The sequence below is a fragment of the Notamacropus eugenii genome, chromosome 1, assembly GCF_028372415.1.
Source record: "Notamacropus eugenii isolate mMacEug1 chromosome 1, mMacEug1.pri_v2, whole genome shotgun sequence".
Lineage (NCBI taxonomy): Eukaryota > Metazoa > Chordata > Mammalia > Diprotodontia > Macropodidae > Notamacropus > Notamacropus eugenii.
The window spans coordinates 637,479,275-637,499,496 of NC_092872.1; the positions used below are offsets into that span (position 1 = coordinate 637,479,275).

The 20,222-nt window shown below is 36.4% G+C and overlaps 1 protein-coding gene across 7 annotated transcripts in view; it reads right to left on the reverse strand.

Annotated features, from left to right (window-relative positions):
* Window positions 1–20,222, reverse strand: part of MEIS1 (Meis homeobox 1) — a 158,373-nt gene that overhangs the window by 104,432 nt on the left and 33,719 nt on the right. The gene's annotated exons all lie outside the window — the stretch shown is intronic.

Sequence of the window (20,222 nt, forward strand, 5' to 3'; positions counted from 1 at the left end):
CCTTCTCAAAAAGTAAAAGACAAAAACAGACTAAGGAAAGAATGATTCATTGATTATCATATCTTTACCCATCCCCATAACTGAAAATCAAATGAGATATTTTTCTAGTTCAATTCAACAAGCATTTATTAAGTGGAGAAAATGGCGCTGGTACAGTAAAAGTATCAATGTACCCACAAAGGGAGACAGTGTTTGGTTCCTTGGGAAATATAAAGTTTTGAAAATGCATGCTTGCCCTTTTTGTACCTGCCATTTGTGTGGTAGGGAATGGAAAGAGAAGCAAGATCAAATGCCAACTTGATCATTTTCCTTCCAACCAAACCTTTTCAAGAATTAAAAAAAAAAAGACTAAGTGGCAAAACTCCAAAAAGTAGACACAAATATCATTGATCTGGATTGTTTTTACAGTCAAATATAATATGACTTTCCCAGAAATGTGGGACCACCTAGTCATGTTACTATCCCTGAGTCCACCCTCCATTATAAAAGGAAAGAGTTCATATTTTTAATGTTCCTTCCAGCTCTAAAACTGTGTGGATGAGTATAAAAACATTATTCATATGATTTCCTTTAAGGTACAATAAGTTTCTTGTAAGCTTCATGAGGATGAGGATTGTCTTTTGCCTTTCTTAGTCTCCCCCCCAGCACTTAGCACAATGCCTGGCATATAGTGGTTGCTCAAAAAGCGCTAAGTGACTGAATGACTGACAATAAGATCTCCAGTGGAACAAATGAGGCCCCGCCCCTACCCCTTAGTGAGGGAAGTAATTTATTTCTTTAAATTCAGGTCTGGAGAGTTCCTGTTCAAAACTGGAATCAATTCTGAGTCAGATTCTTAAGGGAAAATAATAATGGAGCCCAACCCCAAAGAGCCAGAAGTTAGAATGCAGCTAGTGGCATCCAGTTCTACACATTCCCCTTTGCTGTCATAAGCTGAGAAATCGCAATGTCACTGCTCTAACTCTGTCCATCTGAAATAGGAACCTGGATTAGCTCTAACTGGCTAAAGCTCAACTCAGATAAGTCCAGTGAAAGACTGATATGCAGGGGGAAGGAATTTGAGGAAGTGACAAGAAATGCCACATCATCCACCCAGCAAAGAAGTTTACCCACAAAGCATCTCGGTGGGAAGTCATAGCTGCTGTTGATCCTGAATTCTCTGATAAACCCAGAAGTTTTCCAAATCCCCCCACAAAAGACTCACTCTTCCATGGCTGGTCTAAGATTCATCCTTCCTCCAAAACAGGGCCCTTAGTCTCAGATAATTCATGGGAGTGCTCTATCTATCGTTCAATGACTATTTTGAAGATCTAAATCCACCCTGCCTTACCTTGCTCCCATTCATATCACATTCTAACCAAAACATTGCTCTAAAAATTTCAATATGTGTTGTTTTTATAGTAGGACACACCTCTTCAAACAGATCTGCCTTCTGTTCATTTCTAATAAATGCACCAGAGAACAATAAATAGTTCAATGCACTTTTTTCTTTCACAGAAAAGAAATACACTAAGAAGTAAATCCTGTCTAGTTTCATTGTTATCTACTACCATAATCATCCATAATGGCAGCTCTCATTGCAAAGATTTCCATAGTATTTCGCACATATGCACACACACATACACACACACACAAATCATATAAAGATGGATGTGAATTAGTGAAAAGCTAGAAAAGTAATGAAGAACTACAGAAGTAGGTATGTTTCAAGGAAGAGAGATAAGTTAAAGAGAAAGAAATTATTTAAAGGATAAGAAATTCAATCTCTGTGGTTTTTCAAATAACCTCTGAAAATTTCAACCTACAGACGCAATAAATTGCCTCCTGATTTTGTCTGAAATGTCTTTAAGAAAAAATATTTACTAGGAAAGATATAGGCTAGAAGGTGAAATTTCTAAGGAACAATCATATTTTATATGCTGAATAAATATCGAGTGACTGAGAGTAGCTTGGTGGGCCTTGAAAGGCAGTATGACATAATGGGCAACCAACTCCTCTCAGAGGCAGGACATATAGAATTCAAATCCTGCCTTTGACATCCACCAGTTATATGATCCTAGGCAATCCTTTTAACTTTTTTTGTAGCCTGAGCAGCTTTCTAAGACTCTAAACTACAGGTAGGTGGCTATTCCACATTGCTAAAGGGATGTTCCTTGCTCTGGAGTCTCCTACATTAATGACATCATAAATCCAGGCCAACATATATATGTGTGTATGTATGTGTGTGTGCGTGCGCGTGTGTGTGTATAATGTATATATTATATATATTTATATGTATGTATCTGAAGGTGGGTCAAATTCAGAGTTATAGCCTGGTGTCTTATGTTGTCCTTCAACTTCTTTCAAAAAAGAAATTCGAACTACTAATATTAGATACTTTTTTAAGGATCATGACTCTCATCAGACCACATTTTCATTCTGAGTAAAAAGAAAAACATTTCAATATAGACACATAGCTATTGTTCAGCCATTTTTCAGTCATATCCAACTCTTTGTGACCCCATTTGAGGTTTTCTTGGGGAGATACTGGAGTGGTTTACCACTTCTTCCTCCAGCTTAATTCACAGTTGAGGAAATGGAGGCAAACAAGGTTAAGGGACTTGCCCAGGGTCATACAGCTAGTAAGTATCTGAGGCCTGGATTTTCACTCAGGAAGATGAGTCTTCCTGATTCCAGACCAAAGAGTCTACCCACTGGCTGCCCTGAAGATACAGTTACTTTTTATTAAAAACAAAGAAACCACTGAACACTCAATAAGTATTAAATGATTATCCCTATGATATTTTTTTCTTAGTATTAGCATCAAATTATTAGTTATGTAAGTGTAGATATTGATCCTATCTTATAGGCTTATTGTGAAGAAAAGACTGCAAATCTTGAAATGCTCTATGAATGTGCTGTTGTTATTAATATTATTGGCTTACAATTACAGTAAAATTGAAGTTAAATAAATTCTGAGTCCCAGCCTGTGAAGATCTCATATTTTCCATGCTATGCATACCCAATCACTGGCTTAGCATTTATCATCCTATGAACCAAGAGTTCTTAATTCCCTAGAAAGATTTTCATAGGTTAAGAATCTAGGCCACAGTATAAGCACAGAAATCAATTCCCTCATCATTTCACTCTGTATCACAACAACTTTTTAAGAGCAAAAGTTAAATCCAGTAACACCGAGCCAAAATACTTTTCCATGGAAGAAAAACACAGTGGGATTTTTAAGAGCAAGTGGAATAGGTCACCTTTGATGCTTTATGTCTTACTGAGACAGGAATCACATGGCATTTTAGTTCAAATCCAGGACTTGAGACCCCATACCCAAAGGTAAATACTAACTACCAAATCCTCCAGTCAACCTCTGCAGCATCTCTGAGTAAATATTTACCATGGCCAATTCTATTTCACTGGGGCACCCTATTGAGAAGATGAGGATCCCCAGTTTGGCCATCATGTGTTTCATTAGTGTCTGAGAAAGAACTTCGACATTGCAAGCTTAATCAACTTTTTTAAAAAAAGATCTTACTCTCTGGAACTAAGAATAATGTTAAGTGATATTCGAAGATCATAAAATACAGAGACAGCTTTTACATATTCAAGACAACTACTTATACAATGAAAAAAAATTCTAAGAATGCCTGTATGATGATATTAAAATACTAAAAGAAAGTTGCCCTGGGTTTTTTTTTTTTTACTTTCTTTTCCCACAGCTCAAATAAAGGTGAATCAAGTAAATATGGCAAAGGGCAATAGTCTGTTGCTATTTCCCACAGTAATATGGCATTTTCCTCTGGGAATAAAACATTTTTCTTAAACTACTGTTTATAACCCTTATCAGTTCAACAGCAAAAGAGCCATCAAGTCCAATATCTTGTGGAGAAAAGTCAAGGTCAACAAGTACTTGCATTTTTGTTTGTCTTTTGCTGTAATCGCTACTGACATTCAGCTGGGTAATAAACATGAGGACTGTCAAATCACAAAACAGGTGATCCAGATGCTATCACAGGAAAAGAGATAATTGCCAGGTAGTCAAACAATCTTGTTATAACAATTATGATTTGAGGACATTCGTTTATAGAACCAATCACTTGTCAATTATAACTAAATAGTCATACCATTCCCACCACTGGGGTAAAAAGGGTGAGAAAATACGAAGTACATCTGGCTGAACTATCTCACTAGCCATCATGTGCCAAAATGAACAAAAAGCCATCCAAAGAAAAAGGCAAGAAACTCTACTATTTTTCTACTTAAAGGCAATTTTGTGTAGTTCAATATACCCATGTACTTTACTATGCAGCCAGATTCCAGAGCCCAGTTGCCTCACTCTGCCTGAAAACCAATTCTACGGTTATGTGTGTGTGTCTCTTTGGGATTGTAATATTATTCCCTTAAGCCAGCATGGTTGCTATATTATGAAAACACTTTATTTTGACTTGAAAAGTGCTAGAATTTGTTCAGCATGCTTAATTTAAAGGGAAAAAAAGATATTCAAAATAAAGACTACATAATTCTCTCCAATCCATCTTGAAACTCACTGATATCAACAGGAGTTATGCATTTGGATCAAGACAGCACATGGCCTTATGCCATATTCTACTTACAGAATAAAAATAGAATCTGTTCCAGCCACAAAGTAAGAGACACATTAAACCTATTGCCTCCATTTCAAATATGAAAATTAAGTCTAAAGAATATGACTGGTACTTAAGACAATCATTTTGTTTCTCTTCATCACATAAACCTATTGCTTCCCCTCCAAAACAAACATTAAGTGTAGGGAATGTTTCTGGAATCTAAAACAAGATGCCTATTCTTCATCATTAACTATTATCAATATTCAACTCTTTAGTTAAGCAATTAATGTCTTCAAAAACTGTTTCCTTCCTTATCGAGACTAAGGATGTATGGATATGTGTGTGTGTATGTGTGTGTGTACACAAAGAAAAGACAGATTAGACTAAAAATATGTAAATTCCAACTTGTAGGAAAGAAGAAAGACCAAAAAAAGGTCAAAAAGAACCTACCACCACTCAAAACTCCTAAACCTTTTCTACCTGCCAAAGTGAAGCAAATTTTTTTTCAGATTACTTATAAAATAGACATGACAATTGCCAGACAATACAAGCCAGAAGCTTTTTTTTTTTTAAGAAAAGATACAGCATCTATATAACAAAATCACTGTATTCTTTCAAATTTTGGCAAAATGATATATTTCACTTCATCAGTGTGGAAATATTCAAAGTGATGGAAATGGGTAGATATTACTATTTGTAGTACCGGCGTCTATTAAACGTATTTTTCGGGTGATTTATACAGCTAAAACACATGAAGAATAGAGGTCACTACATGATTACTGCCACGCAGTCACATGAAATCAGTGTATACCTGTATGATGACAGTCAGTATCCAATAAAATCCTGGCAGGTTAGAGCAGTGAGCCAAATTGAATAGGGTGAAATTCAAAAGAGACAAATCTGAAGTCTTAATGTCTTAATGGTGGTGTGGTGGTTTTTTTTTTTAATCAGTCTCACAAATACTGAACAGGGACATACAGCTAGATAATCATTTGTCTGAAAAAGATCTTGGGGTTTTACTGGGATGTATGCTCAATACAAGTCAGCACTGTGATGTAGCAGCCAAAAAAAGGCTAATGAGATCTTTAGCTACATTAAGAAGCATAATTTCCAGGAATAAGCCGGTGAAAGTCCCTCTGTATTCTGCCCCAGTCAGACCACATCTACATTTTTGCATCCAGTTTTGGATTCTATAGTTTAAAAAAGACATTGATAAACTGGGTACAATCCAGTGGAGAGCAACCAAGATGGTGAAAGGCCTTGATTTCCTGTTTTACAGAGAGGCTGAAGAGACATGATAGCTATTTTTGATTGCATTCAGTGGGCTATCATGGGGAACAGAGATTGGACACACTGATCACACAGGGCAGGGAGTACTTGGTAGAAGCTGCAAAGAGGTGTATTTTGGCTTTAGGTCAGAAGGAACTTCCTAAAAATTGAAGTTATCTATAAATGCAATGTATTGCCTTGAGAAGCACTGAGCTCTCCCTCATTGAAGGTCTTTAAATGGAAGTTGAACAACCACTTGACAGCTACATTGCAAAAGGAATTGTTTTTCAGTTATAGGTTGCACTAGATGGCTTCTGAGATCCTTTTCAGTTCTGAGATTCTAAAACATGCAGCAGACATTTTTTAATCACTCCTCGAACTTCCCAAACAACAGAAAGAAAATAAAAACTCATTTCCAAATGAAAAGCTCAGGAAGTCAGTCTTGGTATTTCAATAACACTTTCTGTTTCTTTCCCCGATGATTTATCCTAGAGTGACCAGCTAGTTCCTTTGCATCTCTATCAGGTTCCCACCCTACCCCCACTCCCACTCCTAATTAGAAAAGGGAGTCATTTTCTAGGTGAGGAACAGCAGAAAGATGTTAGTGACTTATGTATGATTTAATTGTAGGAGGGGTGTGAGTAGGGAAGTCATATACATTTTTATGGGAGCCACTGCCTACTTACTTCTATCACCAAGGCCTTGTAAGGGTCATATGATACAAATTTAGAGTTGGAAGGGACATAAAACATTCTTTAGTTTCTCTCATTTTGTGAATGAGGAAACTGAAGCCCAGAGAAGTTAGTTGACTTGGCCAAAGTAGCAGAGTCAAGACTGGAACAGAACCCAATTAAGAATAGGCAATATGGTACACTGGAAAGAGTCATGAATTTGGAGTCAGTGATCCTTGGTTCAAATCTTTCCTACTTGTGTTACCCCCTCTAACCTCTCTAGGCTTTAGTTACTTCATCTATAAAATGTAGGTACTTGACTCAATGATCATTAAAGTCCCTTTCAGCTTGAAAGCCATGATTCTATGGATCTCTGACTTTAAATTTAATGCATCATGCATTCTTAAGCAAAGAGAGAAGCCATTTGTAAGCAGTAGGTAGGTATAAAAGCAGTGTGCTTATCATAGCCACAGATCCCATGTGAAATTACAAAAAACTAAAACAAAACAAATAGCTACAAAAATGAAAACCAATCCAACCCTTTGACCCAACAATTTACTTGTTGGGAATACACTCTGACAGCTTTATCAAAAATGAAAAATGATATCTGTTAAAAAGTTTTGCTTAGCAGCATTATTTGTAATTGCTAAAAAAAAAGTGAAAACAACCTAAATGTCCAATTGTAAGGAAAAGATTAAATAAACTGTTGTACTTTAATATAAGACAGTATTATAAGGCAATTAAGATGGACATTATGAGAAACACAAAGAAATATGAAAAGACCTTTTTGTAAAAAACATTCTTAAGGAAAAAAGAAGTGAAATCAGAAGAATGGTGGGAACACTATGACCAGAAGGAAAGAAAGAAAAAAGAAAAAAAGAAAGAAAGAAAGAAACAAGAGGACAATGAATGGACAAAGAATCTGGATGAGGATATAGAAAGACTAAAAAATCATTATTATATTGTGTATGTTGAAGTTAAATAATTACAACTAAAATAATCACCAAAGCAGCTTAGTTGGTTGTATTGATATTCAGTGTTGTTAGTTAAATAAGACATTTAATTTAAAAAAAAAAAAACCAAAGTAGGGGGAATGGTAGTGACAATTAAATGATCTCCTTGTTTCCAGTTTCTCTTCTCTCAAATCCTTTTCAAAACAGTTGCCAAAATAATCATCCTAAAGAAAAGATTTGACCATGTCACTCTTTTGCTCAAAAATCTTGTGTCTTCCTATTGCTTTTAGGATAATATGCAAACTCTTCAACTTGTCACTATCTGACCTCAATCTACCTTTTCAACATGATATTACAGAACTCTCAGGCATTCCATACTAGCCAAACTGAACTACCACCACCACCACCACAAGCACCACCACCACTACTACTACTACTACTACTACTCCTCTTACTACTATCACCAACACCACCACCACCACCACCACCACTGCCACCACTACCACACTACTACTACTGCTACTACTACTACTACTACTACTACTACTACTACTACTACTACTACTACTACTACTACCATGAATAAGTGACATTTAAACATGTAGTGGTCTAAAGTTTTCAAAATGCTTTAAATACATTATTTTATTATATCCTTATAACAACCTTGTAATACAGATGTTCTTATTTCCATCTTACTGATGAGTATTCAAAATCAAAGATTCAAAAAGGCTAATTGATTTGATCAGGTTCTCAAAGTGTTTAATGCATGATTTAACCCTGAGGATATCAATAAACTGGAGTATCCAGAGGAAGGCAAGCAGGAGGATGAAGGGTCTTGAGTCCATGCCAATTTGAGGATCATTTGAAGAAACTGGGCATTTTTAGCCTAGAGAAGACTCAGTTGACCATGACACTTGTCTTCAAATATATGGAGGGCTGTCACATAAAAAAAGGATTAGATTTGTTCTCATTGTCCCCAAAGGGGAATGAGGAGCAATGTGTGAAAGATGCCAAGAGGCAAATGCATTTTGATGTCAGGAAAAACAAAACAAAACAAAGAAACAAAAAGTCTTCCCAACAATTAGTTCTATCTAATAGTAGAATGGGCTGCATCCAGAGGATGTGCATCCCCACTCCTGGGAGGTCTTCAAGCTATGGCTGGGTGACCACTTGTCAAATACATTACTACAGGAATTCCTTTTATGTATGATTTGGACTAGAGAGCTGCTGGGGTCCATTCCAACTCTCAAATTCTGTGATTCGGTGACCCCATGTCTTCCTGACTCCAAGTCTTGTACTGACTATACTGCTTCTCTGGTCCTCATATTTAACATTCTATTTCCTCTCTGATCATTTGCCCAAACTATCCTGTGTTGCCTGGAATGTTTCACCTACCTTTCCAGACATTCACAGTGCTCCCCTTCACATACTAAACATGCCAGACAAACTGTTCTACTTTGTTACCCAATTTTGGTACTTCCATCTGTGCACCTGCAAGTAGATGCTATCTTCTCACTTTTGCCTCTTATGCTTCCCTCAACACTCCCTTCGGGAGCCACTTACTACAAGAAACCTTTCCCCAGCTATCCAGTCACTAGTGCTCTCTCCAAGTTATCTGGAATTTACTGGTCTATGAGCATTATAGCTATAGTGGAACATAAGCTCTTTAAGGGCAGGATATGCTTCACTTTTTTTGGCTTTATATCCCAGCATTTAACACAATATTTAATATATAGTTGTTGCTGTGGTTGGTGGTGGTGGTGGTGGTGGTGGTGGTGGTGGTGTGTGTGTGTGTGTATGTGTGTGTGTGTGTAGATATATGTATGGATGTATTAAACTGAATTTGAAGATGCAAATCCCAGCTCTGTTACATGCTTCCTATGGAGAATTTGGGCAAATCACTGAAACTCTCTGGACTTCACTTTCCTTATATGAGAAATGAAGAGTTTGGACTAAATGATGTCCAAGGTTCCCTCCAGGTCTAAATCTATGACCCTATGTATTGGGGAGTGTTGGAAAAACCCTGCCCTCAAGGAACTGGTTGGGGAGAAAAATGTTGTTTATGAAAAAATTAGCAATAAATGATAGTACATAATCAAATATAATGTAACAGTAAGTGAACAGAAAGTCAGTATTTTATATGTCTCTTTTCTATTCCTTTTCTCCCTCTTCATTGTTTTTTTAATCTGTATCTTAGAAGTACTCTAAGAATATCTGGCAAAAATAAATGTTTTATTCATGCAATCTAGACACATGAAGAAATAGAAGGAAGTGCGTAGGTATTTAATTACACTGCAAGGTTTTATACATTTTACAGATCAGAAACTGAGGCTCAGAATTGACAAAGGTCATGACATTAAAAATTATCAGAATAAGGAATCTATCACAGATCTTCTGATTCAAACTCTAGTCCTCTTTCCCCTATGTGATGGCCATTATCCTATTCAACATGCCCAAGGAGGGATGAAATAGAGGAAAGGGCCTATCAGGATCCATATTGGTAATTGAAGTAAAGCCAAAGCAATCTTTAGAGCATCATAAGACCATAGATTCAGAGCTAGAAAGAACTTCAGAAACCATCTAGTTTACTCTACTTATCTTATAGATGAGAAAGCTGAGGTCCAGAGAGTTTAAGTAATCCAGCAAAGATCATACAGGTAGTAAGGGACAGAGATCAGATTTAAATACAGTTTCTCTTACTATAAAACCAGGACTCTAGTAGCATATTTTTAGATTAAGTAATCACCAAAATTACTTCCTAGATTTATTCCACACATCCAGACACTAGGTCAAATCTCAACTTACCAATTACATTTCCAAGGTTAATCAGTATACTAAAACTATACATATCTTCACACACACACACACACACATACACACACAAACACACACACACTCCATACTTTCTAAAAAAAATACTTGGTATGAATTTATGGTTTGGCTTAGTCTTTTCTAAGACTAAAATCAGACTCTATAATCCTATCCTTAATTAGTAAATGCTAACTCGCATCCATTTACAGGGAAAATAAATTCATGGATGCATCTAAATGAGGTGATGAACAACATGGCCATTTTTCACCATGGCATTTGCTTCTGCGAAAGAATACTGGAGATAAAGCACCCTTAACATTTGGACACAGATGTCAAGTAGCACTTCAGGTTCCTTGTCCTAGACTTTCTCCAGAAGCATCCATAGAAGTTCCAGAGTTTCTAGAGTCCCTTGGATCAGACCAATTCCTATTGTGCCACAGGACTAAGCTATGACATGGGTGGTGATGTTATGGTCAATTCTAAGAATGGGAAGATAAGAATATCTCTGAAGTGATTTGAAGAGCAACCCAAGACCCCATGTGCTGTAAGCATACTTAACTCCCATCATTTGAGGTTAAGAAATTATCTCCAAAATTTCCCTATTAAATTACCAACATTAAAATTACCAACATTACCTGAGGTGTTAATATCTAGCAATACATATGGAGTTAAACCAGTTTGACTCTGTCATCACTTGCAGCTCTAAATATGATGTTCCAAATAAGATGACACTTAAGTTATATATCAGAATAACTATCTATGTCCTTTAAAAGGGGAAAAACCAAAACGATGCTCCCTGAGAACAGAGCATAAAACATTTAAACTTCAAACCAGGAAGAGCTATCAGGACAAAAGCAATTCTAAAACCTAGAACATGAGTGGAGACTCATGACCAGATTAAGCAGCACAGTAGAGGACCCTAGGTCACAGGGTAGCAGAGGTATGAGAATGGGAGAGTGCAATAATACATTTCTAGAAACCAATAAAGACTAATTTCTTCTACTTAATTTTGGCTAAAGCCTATTTGATCTGTAGAATCCTTTCCTAAGAGAACCAACCTAAGCATGGAACAATCTAATCTAAAGAGCAATGGATCCATGAAGTCCTCTGGAACACTGAAGTCTTAATAGAATTCTAGCATAGTTCATGGATGTCCAATAATCTGACTGAACCAGGTAGCATGTACCCCTAGATCCAGCCCATAGCTCCTACAATGTATATATAGTGTCTTAATTATTTGGGACACTGGGGTATGATAGAACTTCTAAATCCATGCTTCAAGAAAATCTAAGAAATTCCAATTCTTTAAAAATCTAGAATTCAGCTCTTGTTATAGAGATTAAGTATGCTTTATGTTCTTGGTAATACACAAAAGCATCTAAAACCATTAAACAATAGGTTCCTAATGTTTGCTAAATTCAACTTTGAATACCATTTAAATTAGTTTTCCAGCTCAACTTCTAAAAGAATTGAGTTCTAAAACCTTAGAGCTCAGTTCAGGCATATTCTTAAACATATACTTATCTAAATTTATCTTCTTCAATTTTGCCTTGCCAACAATGTGACAGCATGTGAAGAGTCCACCATCTTGGGGCAGTGCATTCTCTCCTCATGTAGTTTCCTAAGCAGAAACTGAAACCCATGCTGAAACTTTGCCAAATTTTGTGGGGTAGCTTTGGAATTTACCTATGAGGGCTGACCTGAACTGCAAGTCATTACCTTAAGCTCAAAAATAAATTTAGCCATAAAAAGAGATGGCAGAGAAGCAGAGGAAAGAGAAAGGAAAAGTCACATTTGAAGCTAATGAAAGAACTAAAAACTAGCACATCTGTGGGCTTGAGCTGGGGTTCTTATTTTGATTAAGTTGACTGTTCAGAAAAAACAAGGAAATTTAGACTTTTAATTGAAAGTCTGCATTAATTTTCCTCATGATGGATAATCTACAAAACTACCTCTCAGTTACTGAAAAGAGCTAATGTTGAGAGCACATGAGAGTAAATTTTCGCCATGAGGATTGTGAACAATTAACTTCTTGATCCAGTAAGATGGAAAAGTATCCCACTTTGTCTGAAATGTTGATACCATTAACACTGTGAGAGCTTTCTCTAACTCTCAGAAGGGTGAACAAAACTGACAAGAACTCAGCAGCGCGCACACACGTGCACACATACACACACACACACACACACACACACACACACACACACACACACACAAAGTTTTCACACCCTGAGACTTCAGAGCCAAATGATGCATTGACATCATGTCATTATGAGGATAATTCTCTGCTACTCAATCATTATTAAAATAAACATGATTCTTAAGAGATAAAAATCATTAAGTCTAGGGCAGTGAAAGAACCTGTACATAGTCAGAAGTTATACAAGTAGCATTTCAATTCCTCTTTCTTAGAAGGAAAAAACCCTCATCTGTCACTTGCAACAACCAAAATGCTGCCCAGGTGTAAATGTCAAATGCCAGCAGCAAGGCTGGACGTGGGAAAGCATTTCTGCTGTTAAAAGTCAACCAAAGGGAAAACAGAGTGATGCTTTTAAGATAACACCAATGCGTTTCTAGGTTTAAAAAAAACCCCAGAATATTAGAAGTGATGCGATATTCAATCGGTAAGTTCACACACATAGAAGAATATAAAACAAACAGAAAATAGGAGAAATGGTCCGGCTGACTAATGGCCTGTCTTCTTCAATTGAGGGTCATATTGAGTCAAAACCAATCACATAATAATGGCATCAGTAAAGGTCAATCAAAGACAAGCAGAAACTCCAGCCGTCTGGCTGACCTTCAGAGCTTGTGACAAATTGCTATCAGTCAATGTCAACTAATGACAGCCGCTCTTTGGCTAATCAATTGTTCTAAAAATGATCAAGAAAACTACTCACAGGACAGCTCATTTTCACATCAATGCCTGTGAAGTATGAAAAGCTCATTTTTTGAGTTTTTAATAAGCTCATAAGTAAAGCAGTTACTTAGTAACAGGGGTCACCTTACTGAGAAAGACAGAACCTTTGTCTGCCTTCTACATATTCTTTTATTACCATATTATAGCAAAAATATGCCATGGATATGCCAGAGGGCTACATAGTAAAGTAGGTAACACTTCGTACATTTTTGAGACAAATACTTCTATGTTTTAGGTATCACTGTTTAGTTGCTAATAATTTTAGATAGATATATTTTCCATTTGTCTAAATGAAAAATAATTATCTCCAGTGTTTAGGTGACATACTAAAAGAGTGAAGAGATAAACTTCACATGAAAATGTTAATGGCCAAGTTCATGCACCAAATGACCAGTGACTACCTTTTAGTACAAAAATTTCAATTCTTTCTTATTAATTCAGTTACTGACATGATTCTACAACTCAGTGAAATGAGCAACAGGAACTTCTTGCCTAGGTTTGATGAGAAAATAAGGAGAAAGTTTGGTATATAGGTGTCTCCGGTCTGTACAGCTAATCTTACACAGCTGACAACTTTATAATATAGACCTTTTGATAAGAGAGGGAATGATATGCTGTAATGACTTCCCTTTTCTTTTTTGTATTACACCTGACTTTTCCCATCAGGAAATCACTTTCATACAGCCCATTGCTATGGTATACAAAGGTCACACTTTAATTTGTGCTTAAACCTTAAATATCATCAAGGAAACAAATGGCTCTGCCAGGGGCTAAGGCTTGAGACCTGTAGTCACAATGATGCTTTACTTTTCAGTATTCTAAGAAGTATGTGAGTCAAAGTCCATTTCAGAGGCTTCAAAATACAAGTCTTTCGAGGAAAAGACTCAATAAGGGCAAACAAACAGATATCATTCAAGTTGCCCCGGCCAAAAAAACAACCAACTCAAATGGAAAGCAAGAAGGCATTTTCCGTACTCCCCTTCATTTTCAGTGTCCTCAAGTTCTAAGGAAACACCTACTTTTAAAAATGGGCAGGGGTGGAGGGTAGGGTAAGAGAGAAGAAATCTAACAACTGTTTCTAAAAAAGCAATACTAACTTTTTGTTTTCACCAAAAAAAAAAATGGTGAACTACCATCAGTTTCAGATTACATCCTAAACCTGAATTGCTATGCTAGTTTTTCAAATTAAAATATCTTATGTGGCCTCAACGACTCTCAAATTGTCCATAGGAAAGAAATAAAAGAGGTAGGGTAACACTTAAGCTGAACCATAATTGGAAGTATGTGAAAAATGAAGTGTCAGTTTGGTCAATAAAGGGCAAAGGTCAAGGGGAACTGCAGCCCAAACTCTGTGGGAAATGTGCTCATTAAGACGTCCAATCAGAGGACTCCTTCCCACCTATCCCATTATTCATCGAACATCTGACCATTTCAAATGCCTGGGCTTGTGCTGTTATTACTTTTCTTCTTCATGTAAAAAAGGCTAGCTGGGATATAAATCGCTGCTCAGTCATCTGGTGCATAATATGGCCCGTCCCCACCTTCTCTACCCCTGTCCTTCTTTCCCCTCCCCCTCTACCAGCTTCACTTGCTAGCTTCACAGGTTTGAAGCAACTGCCTGTGAGATTCCCTTCAATAATAAATGGAATTGCCTTCTGCTTGTGGGTTGCTTAAACTCATACAAAAGCTGAAAGGGTGGGAGGGAAACAGATTTTGCTCTCCAAAAAGGGAGCAGGAAGAGGGGAGGGAGGGCATCACATTGGCTTGAAACATGGAAAAGAAAAGAGACACTAGGAGATAGTTTTAGAGGTGCTATGACAAGTGACGGTTGGTGATTTAAAAAAAAAAAATCCAAGACTGAAAATTTCAGGACTGAAAGAGAAATTGTGAGGACTTAAATTTTTCCTGGCAAAAGAAAAAAAAATGAGCAAAAAACTTTAAATGAAAGGGTACTAGGAAAAGAAGAAAATACCCTTACTTTTTTTTTTCCATAGCCCTAATCTTGAAATCTTGGAAACAGTGAAACATAAATGTTTCTCAATGCATAATGCAACTTTAGAACAGATCTGTCTTCATAGCAGTTCAGTACTCAAAACTAGTTTCTGCTATGTGATATTTTGAAGGGTGTGTTCAACATTTGCTACTGATGCTGCTAAATTCCTATTTAGCAATAAGGCTCCTTTGGCCATGAGTCAAGAGTGAAGGAATACCCTGAATATTGAACTTTAGGAAGAAAATGTAAGGAGAGCTGGAAAGTTGTAGTCTAGCATTCTGCATGGAAGTCTAACTGTCCTGCCTGAGTCCTGTAGATGCTCTCCATTAATCCACAGTGAGCATTAAAGAGACTTCACAGAGGGCAAGGTGGAGAAGCTAGAGTTCAAAGGAAGGGCAAAGTTGTAGAAGGGCTCAACACTCTCCAGTCCCTGGGAGCAGGTCCTTATCATGGAAGGTAGGTTTACCTATTTATTGAGACATAGTTGGTGTAATGAATTTACAGTCAGAAGACCTGAGTTCAAATCTCAGTTCTGAGACCAGATATATGATCTTGGCAGTATGATATAGTAGGAGAAACCCTAGATTTGGAATCATAAGAATTGGGTGTGAATCTAAGCTTTCTCTTGTTACTGATTAACTGTGTGACCTTAGGCAATTTACCTAAATGGGGTAGGCTTCAGATTCTTTATCTAAGGTTCTTTCTACTTCTAAAAATCTATGTTAATCGAATTCCATAAGCCTCAGTTTCCTCATCTGAAAAATGGGCATAATGATACTTGTATCATCTGCCTTATAGGATTATTGTAGAGAAAAGACTACATAATCTATTAATATATCAATGAAGGTATCACTAGATATTGCTTAAAAGGTTTATTAAAGTTCTGTTCTAATTTGGATGAAAACTAGATAAAACTGAGTAAAATAATGCAAACAACATTTAATTGGGTAATACCTAAGTCTAATTCTGGGCTCAACAGGTAAGTCACTCTAGATGACAAGTAGCAAGTCTCTTAATCTCTCTGGGTATCACTAATAATAGCTGCCTCATAGAGACAATGTATGCAAACAAGGTCCAAAACTCAGGGGAGCAAGGATTGTGTTAGTCAAGTATCATGAAAAGAACAAGAAGCTGAGAGGTAGAGGTTTACTTTCAAATCCTGTCTCTTCTACTTACTGGCTGTGTGACCATGAAAGGTCATTTAACCTGTCTGAATCTCAGTCTCTTCACATATAAAATGAGGGGGTTGGACTAGATCTCTAGTGCAGCTCTAAATCTCACTACTGATCCTATGATCCTACCACAAGCTTAAATCTTGACCAATGTGAAAACCAGTGCCTTGACTCCAAGATGGCAGCCAACATCCACAGGCTTTCAGCTCCAACTTCTACCATCTCGTTTCTAATATCAGTGCAACTCCCTAAATGCTTTGGAGTTGTTGTGCCTTTTAAAAGGATTGATTTACAATGAAAAGAATAAATTAACGGATAATACAGAGGGTACAAGAAATGAAGGTACACAGAAGTTTTCTGACTAGTACTTATACTGGCTGCACATGCTGGAGAAAGAAGTCACAGTCAATTTGCTAAACTACCAGGTTTTCCCATTGGCCTCACAACTGATCAACTAAGTTGCTTCTGGGCCATCTGTAAAGACAAAAAGAAGGCTGGATATCTCCCTCACATATCCCTGCCCATTTCTTCATGACTAACTCAGAAGGCAAATTCTTCTCAGTTCTTTGTACAGTCCTCGACTCTGCCCAGCATTCGGCACCCTATGGCTTAACTTATTGCCCAACTAAAAAAATTCATGCCAATCAAAGAAGACTACCAGGATGACACTGTTTGTGTCCTAATGTTTTGTCCATACCCCATATGGTGACCACTAAGATCAATATTATCTGCCCTGTCTCCACCTCCCTCAGTTACAGAGGGAATCACAAAATCTGCATGCCTCAAAACATAATGAAACAATTTCTTAAAATAAAAAGTAATAATAATAACAATCCAACACGACTTGTTCTGCCAAATCTCCATAGAAATTTCCATCCACATAGCATGAGCATGAACAGATTTAAAAGAATGCAATGTAAAACACTTGAAAAATTAACAAAACTAAGCACATGCAACATTGCAATAGTATAAGATCACATGCAATAAAATTGATGTAATGCAATCAACTCACTACCCAGATTTTCCAACACCAGTATTACAAAGACTTTGTCTATATATAAGAAACAGGTCTTTGATAATTAGTCACAAGCCTCATATTCAATTAATACTGATATACAGAGTGGCTTATATATAGCTAGTTATGAGAGGCATCAAAATATTTTTTTCTCTAAGTATCTTTGTTTTTGTTGTTGTTAGGTCACATTTAGGTACTTCTAAGTTCTACATATACGTATACATACATATATCAGTTTATGGCTGACAAAGTACTTTATATACATTGCCTCATGGGAACTTTAGAGGATATTGTTATATATTTATTTCCTGGAAAAATTTGTAGACAATTTTAGTTATTTGAGGGATTTCTTTCCCTAATAAAATTTACTATGTATGCTTAAATATAATTTTTTGTATTTAAAAAAAATTCCCTTGTATAAATCCATTTTGAAAGACTGTCCTCTTTCACATAACAGAACAGTTATAATGTACATACAATTTGGTCACTGATAAAGCAACAGGCTGGAAAGAGTACTATACTTGAGGGCCAAGAAGATCTAAGTTTGAGACTCAATCCTGCCAGTAATTGGGTGCCAATCAGCAGATCTTAACCTCTCTCATTCAGTTTCTTCTTCTATAAAATAGGGTTACTAAGACTTATACTCATGATGCTGTTGCAAGTTTCAAAGGAGATGAAAAGAGATTTGTAATCACACAGGGCTATATAAATGAGTTATCATTATTATTTAATTATTACTGTGGAAGTCTATCAATAGAGGCTGTGAACTGGTGTCTTGCAACTTTTGATTTCCATAAAGGTTTGTTTTTTCTTTCTTTTCATTAAAAGAATCTATTTTCATTAAAATGAATCTATTAAAATGGATTGCCACTTAAGTCAAGGGGTACAGTGTTCAGTGACATATACCCTGTTAAATGATTCAGTCATGTAGTAGATAAGGGCCTTTGCTGGGGAGAGGGGAGAGCAGCAGGGAAGGCCAAAGCCTAAGGGATTTCTTTTTTGTATAGCAGGTGTCAAAGTGAAGAAGTTAAATTGAAAAGGATCTGGGAGAACAAATAATACAGCAGAGAAAACTTTCAAATATGTATTACTCACATCTTTGGGGGGATGGAAACACCTTTTTTGATATACACTTGACATATTGACTTATTCCTGTCTATTGGGTATGAATAAGACATTTTTATGGATTTATAAATCTTTTGAAGAGGGCTGTTATTTACCTAGTTGACAAAAAATGCACTCAAACTGTGTAAATAACTATTTAGGACATGCACTATGGGCCAAATCTTGGCACAGCTTACCCATTTGTGCTTGCCAGAAAAGGCAAGAGGGAAAACATGGAAGAACTCTTGCACAGAGTCAATCCTGAGACTTCAGGAAGGTACAAATCCACAGGTCTTATTGATGGAAAGGGGCATAGGAGGACCCTGGTTTAACATCTCCCTGACTCAGGGTTTGCATCTGCCAAGTGGGTACGCTTCAACCTCCCATTTTGATTTCATATAAGTAATGAGTTCATCAAATGAGATAACACATGTATAAACACTTGGGAGACTTAAGAAGCACTAAAGGGGAAAATGAATGAAAGAACTCTGTTTAAATGTACATCTACTTAAATGGTGGCTCTTGATTACAATGAAATTTTATTAATCAGTTGGAGAATATATCTTTGCCAAATTAACTTGGAAAATTTCTGATTCCTTCTTATACATCATAAAGAAGAAGCCTCAACTCAAGTCATTTTACACTCCTTCCACTAAAAAAAAAAATCACAAGAAGTAAGGGATAAGATACCCGCTAACGTTTAAAAATGATTTTAGGGCTCTGAGTTCTCAGCGGTTTAATTGTTCTCAGAGCAATCTACTACTTGGGGGTTACTCCAAATATAAACCAGCTACTGAGGTAGAAAATTTTAGCCCCTGATTTTTTTTTACTATTCTCTTCATGCCTTCTTGAAAACAATCAATATAGTTATGCTCATAAAAACAGGGCTTTATTTGCAAAGCACTGACATTATCTTAATTGTAGTGTTGTGAGTAGTGATGCTTTAATATACACACATAAATACTTGAAAGAAAAAAGGCCCCTTGAATTTATGCTGCATATCATTTTCCAGTAAAAGTCAGAGGTCAGAAGGTTACCTGTTTCTGTCTCAGCTCTGTAACAGTTTACTATTCCAGGCTTCATTTTTTACTAGACTGTAGTTGTGATGAAGTCAGCAACTTTTCTTTGGACAATACTATGTCTCAAATACTTAAAATTCCGTTTGTAGATATTATTCATAGTACAAGTGGCATACGTGTGTCTGAAAAAATTAACTCTACTATTTTAGCTTGAAAATGAACCTTGTTAAATGTATTGCAGAGTTTGCAATTCTAATCAGTGCTGTTCAACCATGTTAGGAAACAAAATTCCTTTGTTGTCTAACAGCACTTCACTGAAACATGATCATAAAACCAGATTTTAAAGTATATACCTATTGCATTCTCAGAGTCAATTTCAATAAAGCATTCTGTTTTCTATTCAGATTGAAGATCTTTTCAATTTTAATTGCATTAATTTAGCATAAAACCCATTGCAGTAGGTCTCCTCAGAAATAGCACAAGACATTTAAATACTCATTCAGCTTTTCACTGAAGACTAAAACTTTCATCTTTAAAAACTTACCTTTACAAGCTATATTCAAATGCACATGTGCACATATGCGCACACATACATCCTACCACCTATCTACCCACATATACATGTATGTACATATATTAATTACACATGCTAAATGTATTATTATATATGTGTATATAAAAATTAAACTGATCTGATTTCTTCCCATTTGTTCTTAACTCC